The sequence below is a fragment of the Phyllobates terribilis genome, unplaced genomic scaffold (assembly GCF_046119375.1).
Source record: "Phyllobates terribilis strain yellow unplaced genomic scaffold, ASM4611937v1 Scaffold_40__1_contigs__length_11209783, whole genome shotgun sequence".
NCBI classification, from domain to species: domain Eukaryota; kingdom Metazoa; phylum Chordata; class Amphibia; order Anura; family Dendrobatidae; genus Phyllobates; species Phyllobates terribilis.
The window spans coordinates 2,485,441-2,497,621 of NW_027362800.1; the positions used below are offsets into that span (position 1 = coordinate 2,485,441).

The 12,181-nt window shown below is 46.1% G+C and overlaps 8 non-coding genes across 8 annotated transcripts; all 8 read right to left on the bottom strand.

The window, feature by feature from the left end:
* Positions 1 to 475: 475 nt before the first annotated feature.
* LOC141185821 (U2 spliceosomal RNA) lies at positions 476 to 666 on the bottom strand. Its single transcript, XR_012260428.1, has one exon. It is a non-coding gene; the product is annotated as a U2 spliceosomal RNA (small nuclear RNA).
* Positions 667 to 1,790: 1,124 nt separating this feature from the next.
* Positions 1,791 to 1,981, bottom strand: LOC141185833 (U2 spliceosomal RNA). Its single transcript, XR_012260439.1, has one exon. It is a non-coding gene; the product is annotated as a U2 spliceosomal RNA (small nuclear RNA).
* Positions 1,982 to 3,105: 1,124 nt separating this feature from the next.
* LOC141185550 (U2 spliceosomal RNA) lies at positions 3,106 to 3,296 on the bottom strand. The gene has a single exon (XR_012260203.1). It is a non-coding gene; the product is annotated as a U2 spliceosomal RNA (small nuclear RNA).
* Positions 3,297 to 4,424: 1,128 nt separating this feature from the next.
* On the bottom strand, positions 4,425 to 4,615 carry LOC141185845 (U2 spliceosomal RNA). The gene has a single exon (XR_012260450.1). It is a non-coding gene; the product is annotated as a U2 spliceosomal RNA (small nuclear RNA).
* Positions 4,616 to 5,741: 1,126 nt separating this feature from the next.
* LOC141185553 (U2 spliceosomal RNA) lies at positions 5,742 to 5,932 on the bottom strand. Its single transcript, XR_012260205.1, has one exon. It is a non-coding gene; the product is annotated as a U2 spliceosomal RNA (small nuclear RNA).
* Positions 5,933 to 7,059: 1,127 nt separating this feature from the next.
* LOC141185857 (U2 spliceosomal RNA) lies at positions 7,060 to 7,250 on the bottom strand. Its single transcript, XR_012260459.1, has one exon. It is a non-coding gene; the product is annotated as a U2 spliceosomal RNA (small nuclear RNA).
* A 1,122-nt stretch (positions 7,251 to 8,372) lies between these two features.
* LOC141184333 (U2 spliceosomal RNA) lies at positions 8,373 to 8,563 on the bottom strand. The gene has a single exon (XR_012259098.1). It is a non-coding gene; the product is annotated as a U2 spliceosomal RNA (small nuclear RNA).
* Positions 8,564 to 9,684: 1,121 nt separating this feature from the next.
* LOC141184676 (U2 spliceosomal RNA) lies at positions 9,685 to 9,875 on the bottom strand. Its single transcript, XR_012259409.1, has one exon. It is a non-coding gene; the product is annotated as a U2 spliceosomal RNA (small nuclear RNA).
* Positions 9,876 to 12,181: the final 2,306 nt, after the last annotated feature.

Consider the following 12,181-nt stretch of genomic DNA (forward strand, 5'->3'; position numbering starts at 1 on the left):
GCAAACCAAAAAAGAAATTTTAAGCGCAGCAGAGTAACCAGCTCACATACCTGTTAGCTCAGGTGAGTTTAAAAGGCTGCTGTTGATAACAAGGGCATTTGCTAAATAGATGGTGTGTGTGCAACAATATACTGAAAGGTCAATTATATTGTGCAGCTTATCTCACCACCTGTAGTTATTTAGGTGAAAGCTCCAAAATGCTTGCCTAATATGTCTGTTTATCCAAAAGGAAGTATAGAGGGAGAGCTAGATAGATAGCATTGCATTACATTACATTACATGGCAATGCAATGCACAGTTGCTGAAGTTGAACCAAAATGAGCTTGTCATCTGGCTTCTGCAACTTTTAACATGAAAAATCCAATGAGGAGAAGAAAAGCAAAGCCAAAGAGTCCATCCCAAAATCCGACAAACAAGCAAAATGAACAAAAAGCATTGAATTCAATTCTTTCTGATTTTAGAAACTGCATTAAAGAAGGGGTGCACCGGTCCTGGAGATACTGCAATACCAGGTCAATGCGTGGAGTGGACAGAGCAAGCTCTTTTTCCATCTCCCTGTTCTAAAAATCCATTTAATATATGGTCCCCAGATAGGGGACGTATCAGATATTAAACTGATAAGAACAGATACTACACTTGATCTTAGCCAAAAGGCCGAGAAGCGATAACCAGAATTGGTTTCCGACTACGGTGCCACCCAAGGATTCTGAAAAGTCCATTTGTGGAGATGGCCACCTGGACTCCCGTTAAGAAGACATGCTGTCAACCTCTAGATCCCTCACATGCCTGCACTTTTCGGCTTGCTGCTGCTGCAATCCACGCGTTTTAGATCTGCATAACTCCACCTCTTTTAGCACAGTACCCTCAACCCCCGGCTGTTCCCACCCGCCTCAACACCGTTGGAAGGGAGGAGAACCAATTAAGGCGGGGGGGGGGGGGGTGGAACGAGCAGCTGTCTACCCTTAGCAGGAGGGTTGCTGATTAATTACCTCTCCTGCTGCTGCTGCTGCTGGCTGTCCAGCAGCAGACTGAAGGTGGCTGCTGCTGTGCGCAGGTATATAAAGGCTCAGAGCCTATTATGACACGCGCAGCCAGCGTTCCATTGCCACATTCCGTCTACTGCAGGCGGGATACCTGGATGGCTGAATGTCACTCAGAAGCTCACAGAGACCGCCATAAGCAACAGTTTAAAAGAATGCCACAGACTAATCAACCAAACTTTTTGGGTTGGTTTCTCTTTTATAGTCTGCAGGCATTAAATGAAAGAAGTCAGTGTTCCAGCAGAGGGAGACAACGTTTCAGAAAAGGCATTGTAGCAAACCAAAAAAGAAATTTTAAGCGCAGCAGAGTAACCAGCTCACATACCTGTTAGCTCAGGTGAGTTTAAAAGGCTGCTGTTGATAACAAGGGCATTTGCTAAATAGATGGTGTGTGTGCAACAATATACTGAAAGGTCAATTATATTGTGCAGCTTATCTCACCACCTGTAGTTATTTAGGTGAAAGCTCCAAAATGCTTGCCTAATATGTCTGTTTATCCAAAAGGAAGTATAGAGGGAGAGCTAGATAGATAGCATTGCATTACATTACATTACATGGCAATGCAATGCACAGTTGCTGAAGTTGAACCAAAATGAGCTTGTCATCTGGCTTCTGCAACTTTTAACATGAAAAATCCAATGAGGAGAAGAAAAGCAAAGCCAAAGAGTCCATCCCAAAATCCGACAAACAAGCAAAATGAACAAAAAGCATTGAATTCAATTCTTTCTGATTTTAGAAACTGCATTAAAGAAGGGGTGCACCGGTCCTGGAGATACTGCAATACCAGGTCAATGCGTGGAGTGGACAGAGCAAGCTCTTTTTCCATCTCCCTGTTCTAAAAATCCATTTAATATATGGTCCCCAGATAGGGGACGTATCAGATATTAAACTGATAAGAACAGATACTACACTTGATCTTAGCCAAAAGGCCGAGAAGCGATAACCAGAATTGGTTTCCGACTACGGTGCCACCCAAGGATTCTGAAAAGTCCATTTGTGGAGATGGCCACCTGGACTCCCGTTAAGAAGACATGCTGTCAACCTCTAGATCCCTCACATGCCTGCACTTTTCGGCTTGCTGCTGCTGCAATCCACGCGTTTTAGATCTGCATAACTCCACCTCTTTTAGCACAGTACCCTCAACCCCCGGCTGTTCCCACCCGCCTCAACACCGTTGGAAGGGAGGAGAACCAATTAAGGCGGGGGGGGGGGGGGTGGAACGAGCAGCTGTCTACCCTTAGCAGGAGGGTTGCTGATTAATTACCTCTCCTGCTGCTGCTGCTGCTGGCTGTCCAGCAGCAGACTGAAGGTGGCTGCTGCTGTGCGCAGGTATATAAAGGCTCAGAGCCTATTATGACACGCGCAGCCAGCGTTCCATTGCCACATTCCGTCTACTGCAGGAGGGATACCTGGATGGCTGAATGTCACTGAGAAGCTCACAGAGACCGCCATAAGCAACAGTTTAAAAGAATGCCACAGACTAATCAACCAAACTTTTTGGGTTGGTTTCTCTTTTATAGTCTGCAGGCATTAAATGAAAGAAGTCAGTGTTCCAGCAGAGGGAGACAACGTTTCAGAAAAGGCATTGTAGCAAACCAAAAAAGAAATTTTAAGCGCAGCAGAGTAACCAGCTCACATACCTGTTAGCTCAGGTGAGTTTAAAAGGCTGCTGTTGATAACAAGGGCATTTGCTAAATAGATGGTGTGTGTGCAACAATATACTGAAAGGTCAATTATATTGTGCAGCTTATCTCACCACTTGTAGTTATTTAGGTGAAAGCTCCAAAATGCTTGCCTAATATGTCTGTTTATCCAAAAGGAAGTATAGAGGGAGAGCTAGATAGATAGCATTGCATTACATTACATTACATGGCAATGCAATGCACAGTTGCTGAAGTTGAACCAAAATGAGCTTGTCATCTGGCTTCTGCAACTTTTAACATGAAAAATCCAATGAGGAGAAGAAAAGCAAAGCCAAAGAGTCCATCCCAAAATCCGACAAACAAGCAAAATGAACAAAAAGCATTGAATTCAATTCTTTCTGATTTTAGAAACTGCATTAAAGAAGGGGTGCACCGGTCCTGGAGATACTGCAATACCAGGTCAATGCGTGGAGTGGACAGAGCAAGCTCTTTTTCCATCTCCCTGTTCTAAAAATCCATTTAATATATGGTCCTCAGATAGGGGACGTGTCAGATATTAAACTGATAAGAACAGATACTACACTTGATCTTAGCCAAAAGGCCGAGAAGCGATAACCAGAATTGGTTTCCGACTACGGTGCCACCCAAGGATTCTGAAAAGTCCATTTGTGGAGATGGCCACCTGGACTCCCGTTAAGAAGACATGCTGTCAACCTCTAGATCCCTCACATGCCTGCACTTTTCGGCTTGCTGCTGCTGCAATCCACGCGTTTTAGATCTGCATAACTCCACCTCTTTTAGCACAGTACCCTCAACCCCCGGCTGTTCCCACCCGTCTCAACACCGTTGGAAGGGAGGAGAACCAATTAAGGCGGGGGGGGGGGGGTGGAACGAGCAGCTGTCTACCCTTAGCAGGAGGGTTGCTGATTAATTACCTCTCCTGCTGCTGCTGCTGCTGGCTGTCCAGCAGCAGACTGAAGGTGGCTGCTGCTGTGCGCAGGTATATAAAGGCTCAGAGCCTATTATGACACGCGCAGCCAGCGTTCCATTGCCACATTCCGTCTACTGCAGGCGGGATACCTGGATGGCTGAATGTCACGTCACTGAGAAGCTCACAGAGACCGCCATAAGCAACAGTTTAAAAGAATGCCACAGACTAATCAACCAAACTTTTTGGGTTGGTTTCTCTTTTATAGTCTGCAGGCATTAAATGAAAGAAGTCAGTGTTCCAGCAGAGGGAGACAACGTTTCAGAAAAGGCATTGTAGCAAACCAAAAAAGAAATTTTAAGCGCAGCAGAGTAACCAGCTCACATACCTGTTAGCTCAGGTGAGTTTAAAAGGCTGCTGTTGATAACAAGGGCATTTGCTAAATAGATGGTGTGTGTGCAACAATATACTGAAAGGTCAATTATATTGTGCAGCTTATCTCACCACCTGTAGTTATTTAGGTGAAAGCTCCAAAATGCTTGCCTAATATGTCTGTTTATCCAAAAGGAAGTATAGAGGGAGAGCTAGATAGATAGCATTGCATTACATTACATTACATGGCAATGCAATGCACAGTTGCTGAAGTTGAACCAAAATGAGCTTGTCATCTGGCTTCTCCAACTTTTAACATGAAAAATCCAATGAGGAGAAGAAAAGCAAAGCCAAAGAGTCCATCCCAAAATCCGACAAACAAGCAAAATGAACAAAAAGCATTGAATTCAATTCTTTCTGATTTTAGAAACTGCATTAAAGAAGGGGTGCACCGGTCCTGGAGATACTGCAATACCAGGTCAATGCGTGGAGTGGACAGAGCAAGCTCTTTTTCCATCTCCCTGTTCTAAAAATCCATTTAATATATGGTCCCCAGATAGGGGACGTATCAGATATTAAACTGATAAGAACAGATACTACACTTGATCTTAGCCAAAAGGCCGAGAAGCGATAACCAGAATTGGTTTCCGACTACGGTGCCACCCAAGGATTCTGAAAAGTCCATTTGTGGAGATGGCCACCTGGACTCCCGTTAAGAAGACATGCTGTCAACCTCTAGATCCCTCACATGCCTGCACTTTTCGGCTTGCTGCTGCTGCAATCCACGCGTTTTAGATCTGCATAACTCCACCTCTTTTAGCACAGTACCCTCAACCCCCGGCTGTTCCCACCCGCCTCAACACCGTTGGAAGGGAGGAGAACCAATTAAGGCGGGGGGGGGGGGGGGGTGGAACGAGCAGCTGTCTACCCTTAGCAGGAGGGTTGCTGATTAATTACCTCTCCTGCTGCTGCTGCTGCTGGCTGTCCAGCAGCAGACTGAAGGTGGCTGCTGCTGTGCGCAGGTATATAAAGGCTCAGAGCCTATTATGACACGCGCAGCCAGCGTTCCATTGCCACATTCCGTCTACTGCAGGAGGGATACCTGGATGGCTGAATGTCACTGAGAAGCTCACAGAGACCGCCATAAGCAACAGTTTAAAAGAATGCCACAGACTAATCAACCAAACTTTTTGGGTTGGTTTCTCTTTTATAGTCTGCAGGCATTAAATGAAAGAAGTCAGTGTTCCAGCAGAGGGAGACAACGTTTCAGAAAAGGCATTGTAGCAAACCAAAAAAGAAATTTTAAGCGCAGCAGAGTAACCAGCTCACATACCTGTTAGCTCAGGTGAGTTTAAAAGGCTGCTGTTGATAACAAGGGCATTTGCTAAATAGATGGTGTGTGTGCAACAATATACTGAAAGGTCAATTATATTGTGCAGCTTATCTCACCACTTGTAGTTATTTAGGTGAAAGCTCCAAAATGCTTGCCTAATATGTCTGTTTATCCAAAAGGAAGTATAGAGGGAGAGCTAGATAGATAGCATTGCATTACATTACATTACATGGCAATGCAATGCACAGTTGCTGAAGTTGAACCAAAATGAGCTTGTCATCTGGCTTCTGCAACTTTTAACATGAAAAATCCAATGAGGAGAAGAAAAGCAAAGCCAAAGAGTCCATCCCAAAATCCGACAAACAAGCAAAATGAACAAAAAGCATTGAATTCAATTCTTTCTGATTTTAGAAACTGCATTAAAGAAGGGGTGCACCGGTCCTGGAGATACTGCAATACCAGGTCAATGCGTGGAGTGGACAGAGCAAGCTCTTTTTCCATCTCCCTGTTCTAAAAATCCATTTAATATATGGTCCTCAGATAGGGGACGTGTCAGATATTAAACTGATAAGAACAGATACTACACTTGATCTTAGCCAAAAGGCCGAGAAGCGATAACCAGAATTGGTTTCCGACTACGGTGCCACCCAAGGATTCTGAAAAGTCCATTTGTGGAGATGGCCACCTGGACTCCCGTTAAGAAGACATGCTGTCAACCTCTAGATCCCTCACATGCCTGCACTTTTCGGCTTGCTGCTGCTGCAATCCACGCGTTTTAGATCTGCATAACTCCACCTCTTTTAGCACAGTACCCTCAACCCCCGGCTGTTCCCACCCGTCTCAACACCGTTGGAAGGGAGGAGAACCAATTAAGGCGGGGGGGGGGGGTGGAACGAGCAGCTGTCTACCCTTAGCAGGAGGGTTGCTGATTAATTACCTCTCCTGCTGCTGCTGCTGCTGGCTGTCCAGCAGCAGACTGAAGGTGGCTGCTGCTGTGCGCAGGTATATAAAGGCTCAGAGCCTATTATGACACGCGCAGCCAGCGTTCCATTGCCACATTCCGTCTACTGCAGGCGGGATACCTGGATGGCTGAATGTCACGTCACTGAGAAGCTCACAGAGACCGCCATAAGCAACAGTTTAAAAGAATGCCACAGACTAATCAACCAAACTTTTTGGGTTGGTTTCTCTTTTATAGTCTGCAGGCATTAAATGAAAGAAGTCAGTGTTCCAGCAGAGGGAGACAACGTTTCAGAAAAGGCATTGTAGCAAACCAAAAAAGAAATTTTAAGCGCAGCAGAGTAACCAGCTCACATACCTGTTAGCTCAGGTGAGTTTAAAAGGCTGCTGTTGATAACAAGGGCATTTGCTAAATAGATGGTGTGTGTGCAACAATATACTGAAAGGTCAATTATATTGTGCAGCTTATCTCACCACCTGTAGTTATTTAGGTGAAAGCTCCAAAATGCTTGCCTAATATGTCTGTTTATCCAAAAGGAAGTATAGAGGGAGAGCTAGATAGATAGCATTGCATTACATTACATTACATGGCAATGCAATGCACAGTTGCTGAAGTTGAACCAAAATGAGCTTGTCATCTGGCTTCTGCAACTTTTAACATGAAAAATCCAATGAGGAGAAGAAAAGCAAAGCCAAAGAGTCCATCCCAAAATCCGACAAACAAGCAAAATGAACAAAAAGCATTGAATTCAATTCTTTCTGATTTTAGAAACTGCATTAAAGAAGGGGTGCACCGGTCCTGGAGATACTGCAATACCAGGTCAATGCGTGGAGTGGACAGAGCAAGCTCTTTTTCCATCTCCCTGTTCTAAAAATCCATTTAATATATGGTCCCCAGATAGGGGACGTATCAGATATTAAACTGATAAGAACAGATACTACACTTGATCTTAGCCAAAAGGCCGAGAAGCGATAACCAGAATTGGTTTCCGACTACGGTGCCACCCAAGGATTCTGAAAAGTCCATTTGTGGAGATGGCCACCTGGACTCCCGTTAAGAAGACATGCTGTCAACCTCTAGATCTCTCACATGCCTGCACTTTTCGGCTTGCTGCTGCTGCAATCCACGCGTTTTAGATCTGCATAACTCCACCTCTTTTAGCACAGTACCCTCAACCCCCGGCTGTTCCCACCCGCCTCAACACCGTTGGAAGGGAGGAGAACCAATTAAGGCGGGGGGGGGGGGTGGAACGAGCAGCTGTCTACCCTTAGCAGGAGGGTTGCTGATTAATTACCTCTCCTGCTGCTGCTGCTGCTGGCTGTCCAGCAGCAGACTGAAGGTGGCTGCTGCTGTGCGCAGGTATATAAAGGCTCAGAGCCTATTATGACACGCGCAGCCAGCGTTCCATTGCCACATTCCGTCTACTGCAGGCGGGATACCTGGATGGCTGAATGTCACTGAGAAGCTCACAGAGACCGCCATAAGCAACAGTTTAAAAGAATGCCACAGACTAATCAACCAAACTTTTTGGGTTGGTTTCTCTTTTATAGTCTGCAGGCATTAAATGAAAGAAGTCAGTGTTCCAGCAGAGGGAGACAACGTTTCAGAAAAGGCATTGTAGCAAACCAAAAAAGAAATTTTAAGCGCAGCAGAGTAACCAGCTCACATACCTGTTAGCTCAGGTGAGTTTAAAAGGCTGCTGTTGATAACAAGGGCATTTGCTAAATAGATGGTGTGTGTGCAACAATATACTGAAAGGTCAATTATATTGTGCAGCTTATCTCACCACCTGTAGTTATTTAGGTGAAAGCTCCAAAATGCTTGCCTAATATGTCTGTTTATCCAAAAGGAAGTATAGAGGGAGAGCTAGATAGATAGCATTGCATTACATTACATTACATGGCAATGCAATGCACAGTTGCTGAAGTTGAACCAAAATGAGCTTGTCATCTGGCTTCTGCAACTTTTAACATGAAAAATCCAATGAGGAGAAGAAAAGCAAAGCCAAAGAGTCCATCCCAAAATCCGACAAACAAGCAAAATGAACAAAAAGCATTGAATTCAATTCTTTCTGATTTTAGAAACTGCATTAAAGAAGGGGTGCACCGGTCCTGGAGATACTGCAATACCAGGTCAATGCGTGGAGTGGACAGAGCAAGCTCTTTTTCCATCTCCCTGTTCTAAAAATCCATTTAATATATGGTCCCCAGAAAGGGGACGTATCAGATATTAAACTGATAAGAACAGATACTACACTTGATCTTAGCCAAAAGGCCGAGAAGCGATAACCAGAATTGGTTTCCGACTACGGTGCCACCCAAGGATTCTGAAAAGTCCATTTGTGGAGATGGCCACCTGGACTCCCGTTAAGAAGACATGCTGTCAACCTCTAGATCCCTCACATGCCTGCACTTTTCGGCTTGCTGCTGCTGCAATCCACGCGTTTTAGATCTGCATAACTCCACCTCTTTTAGCACAGTACCCTCAACCCCCGGCTGTTCCCACCCGCCTCAACACCGTTGGAAGGGAGGAGAACCAATTAAGGCGGGGGGGGGGGTGGAACGAGCAGCTGTCTACCCTTAGCAGGAGGGTTGCTGATTAATTACCTCTCCTGCTGCTGCTGCTGCTGGCTGTCCAGCAGCAGACTGAAGGTGGCTGCTGCTGTGCGCAGGTATATAAAGGCTCAGAGCCTATTATGACACGCGCAGCCAGCGTTCCATTGCCACATTCCGTCTACTGCAGGCGGGATACCTGGAAGGCTGAATGTCACTGAGAAGCTCACAGAGACCGCCATAAGCAACAGTTTAAAAGAATGCCACAGACTAATCAACCAAACTTTTTGGGTTGGTTTCTCTTTTATAGTCTGCAGGCATTAAATGAAAGAAGTCAGTGTTCCAGCAGAGGGAGACAACGTTTCAGAAAAGGCATTGTAGCAAACCAAAAAAGAAATTTTAAGCGCAGCAGAGTAACCAGCTCACATACCTGTTAGCTCAGGTGAGTTTAAAAGGCTGCTGTTGATAACAAGGGCATTTGCTAAATAGATGGTGTGTGTGCAACAATATACTGAAAGGTCAATTATATTGTGCAGCTTATCTCACCACCTGTAGTTATTTAGGTGAAAGCTCCAAAATGCTTGCCTAATATGTCTGTTTATCCAAAAGGAAGTATAGAGGGAGAGCTAGATAGATAGCATTGCATTACATTACATTACATGGCAATGCAATGCACAGTTGCTGAAGTTGAACCAAAATGAGCTTGTCATCTGGCTTCTGCAACTTTTAACATGAAAAATCCAATGAGGAGAAGAAAAGCAAAGCCAAAGAGTCCATCCCAAAATCCGACAAACAAGCAAAATGAACAAAAAGCATTGAATTCAATTCTTTCTGATTTTAGAAACTGCATTAAAGAAGGGGTGCACCGGTCCTGGAGATACTGCAATACCAGGTCAATGCGTGGAGTGGACAGAGCAAGCTCTTTTTCCATCTCCCTGTTCTAAAACTCCATTTAATATATGGTCCCCAGATAGGGGACGTATCAGATATTAAACTGATAAGAACAGATACTACACTTGATCTTAGCCAAAAGGCCGAGAAGCGATAACCAGAATTGGTTTCCGACTACGGTGCCACCCAAGGATTCTGAAAAGTCCATTTGTGGAGATGGCCACCTGGACTCCCGTTAAGAAGACATGCTGTCAACCTCTAGATCCCTCACATGCCTGCACTTTTCGGCTTGCTGCTGCTGCAATCCACGCGTTTTAGATCTGCATAACTCCACCTCTTTTAGCACAGTACCCTCAACCCCCGGCTGTTCCCACCCGCCTCAACACCGTTGGAAGGGAGGAGAACCAATTAAGGCGGAGGGGGGGTGGAACGAGCAGCTGTCTACCCTTAGCAGGAGGGTTGCTGATTAATTACCTCTCCTGCTGCTGCTGCTGCTGGCTGTCCAGCAGCAGACTGAAGGTGGCTGCTGCTGTGCGCAGGTATATAAAGGCTCAGAGCCTATTATGACACGCGCAGCCAGCGTTCCATTGCCACATTCCGTCTACTGCAGGCGGGATACCTGGATGGCTGAATGTCACTGAGTGTCACACTGTCACAGAATACTGGAGGTAGGGGGCCTAAGCTGACCCTAAGCTGGGGCCCTGACTAATCCCTCATCCTGGAGGTACTGTTAAAGGTACAGAGGTCCAGGCCGCCAGCGTAACCCCTACCTTCTGAGGATCCCTGCACCTAAGTAATCTAGTCCTGAGAAGGACCCCGATCACAACAATAGGGAACCAGAAATAATATGCCCACACACAGTATTTAGACGAACGAGACAGTACAAGGGAAAAACCAAAACCACCTTGCATACAACTTCTAAACAACTACAACAGAGGGAACACCAACGGGAAAGGAGATAAATGATAAAGCGAGGAAAGGGAAAACACACTTCCAAATACACTTATCTCAGCAACTCCAAACACCACGATCCGCTCTGTAAGTCAGAATGAAAAGCTTTCACCGACACCTCCCAAACAGACCTGCAGGAATATAAAGGAGTCTCACTAAAGAAGCATTGATTGCAGCTGGGCGAGGCTGGACCTCAGCTAACCCAGAGAGAGAGAGAATTAACTCCTACACTGCCGAGAAAACACAAAGCACCAACAAGTCAGCTGCGAGAAGTCAGGCTGTGTGCTCGTGACGATCTTCGTGGCAACACACCCGTGACAGTACCTCCCCTTCTACGAGGGGCCTCTGGACCCTCAGGGCCAGGTTTATCCGGGTGAGTCGTGTGGAAGGCCCGAACTAATCGGTCTGCGTTAATATCCGACGCAGGAACCCACATCCTCTCCTCAGGACCATACCCCTTCCAATGAACCAAGTACTGAAGGGACCGGCGATTAAAGCGTGAATCAATGACCCTCAATACCTGGAACTCCAAGTTACCATTGACAACCACAGGAGGGGGAGGTAAAGGTGACGGTACCACCGGCGCCACATACCTCTTAAGCAATGATCTGTGAAACACGTTGTGAATTTTAAACGTAGGGGGGAGGTCAAGACGGAATGCCACCGGATTAATAACAGAACTGATTCTGTACGGCCCGATGAACCTGGGACCCAGTTTCCAGGAGGGAACCTTAAGTTTAATATTCCTGGTAGACAACCATACCTGATCGTTCACACTTAGGTCCGGACCAGACACTCTCCTCCTATCAGCCATACGTTTGTATCGGTTCCCCATAGTATTCAGATTCTTCAGCACCCCTCTCCATACTGAAGCGAGAGATGAGGAAAATCGTTCCTCCTCCGGAACCCCCGAAGAGCCCCCCCTACTGAAAGTACAAAACTGGGGGTGAAAACCATATGCCCCAAAAAACGGGGACTTACCAGTGGACTCGCTCCGCCTATTATTAAGAGCAAACTCTGCCAGAGGTAAGAAAGAAGCCCAGTCCTCCTGGTTCTCTGACACAAAACACCGGAGATATGTCTCCAAGCTCTGGTTCATACGTTCCGTCTGACCATTGGTCTGAGGATGAAAAGCCGACGAGAATGACAAATGCATCCCCCGCCGTGCACAAAACGCCTTCCAGAACTTGGACACAAACTGAGACCCCCGATCAGACACCACCTCGGAGGGTACCCCGTGAAGCCTCACAATCTCCCCAATGAACACCTGCGCAAGAGTTTTAGCATTAGGGAGAGCCGGAAGAGCGATAAAATGTGCCATCTTGCTGAACCTGTCCACTACAACGAGTATGACCGTTTTACCCGAAGACAGAGGGAGGTCCGTAATAAAGTCCATAGACAGATGAGTCCAAGGACGCTCCGGGATCTTCAAAGGTAAAAGGGCCCCAGACGGACGGGTATGTGAGGTCTTAGAGCGCGCACAAACCCCACAGGACGCGACAAAAGTTAC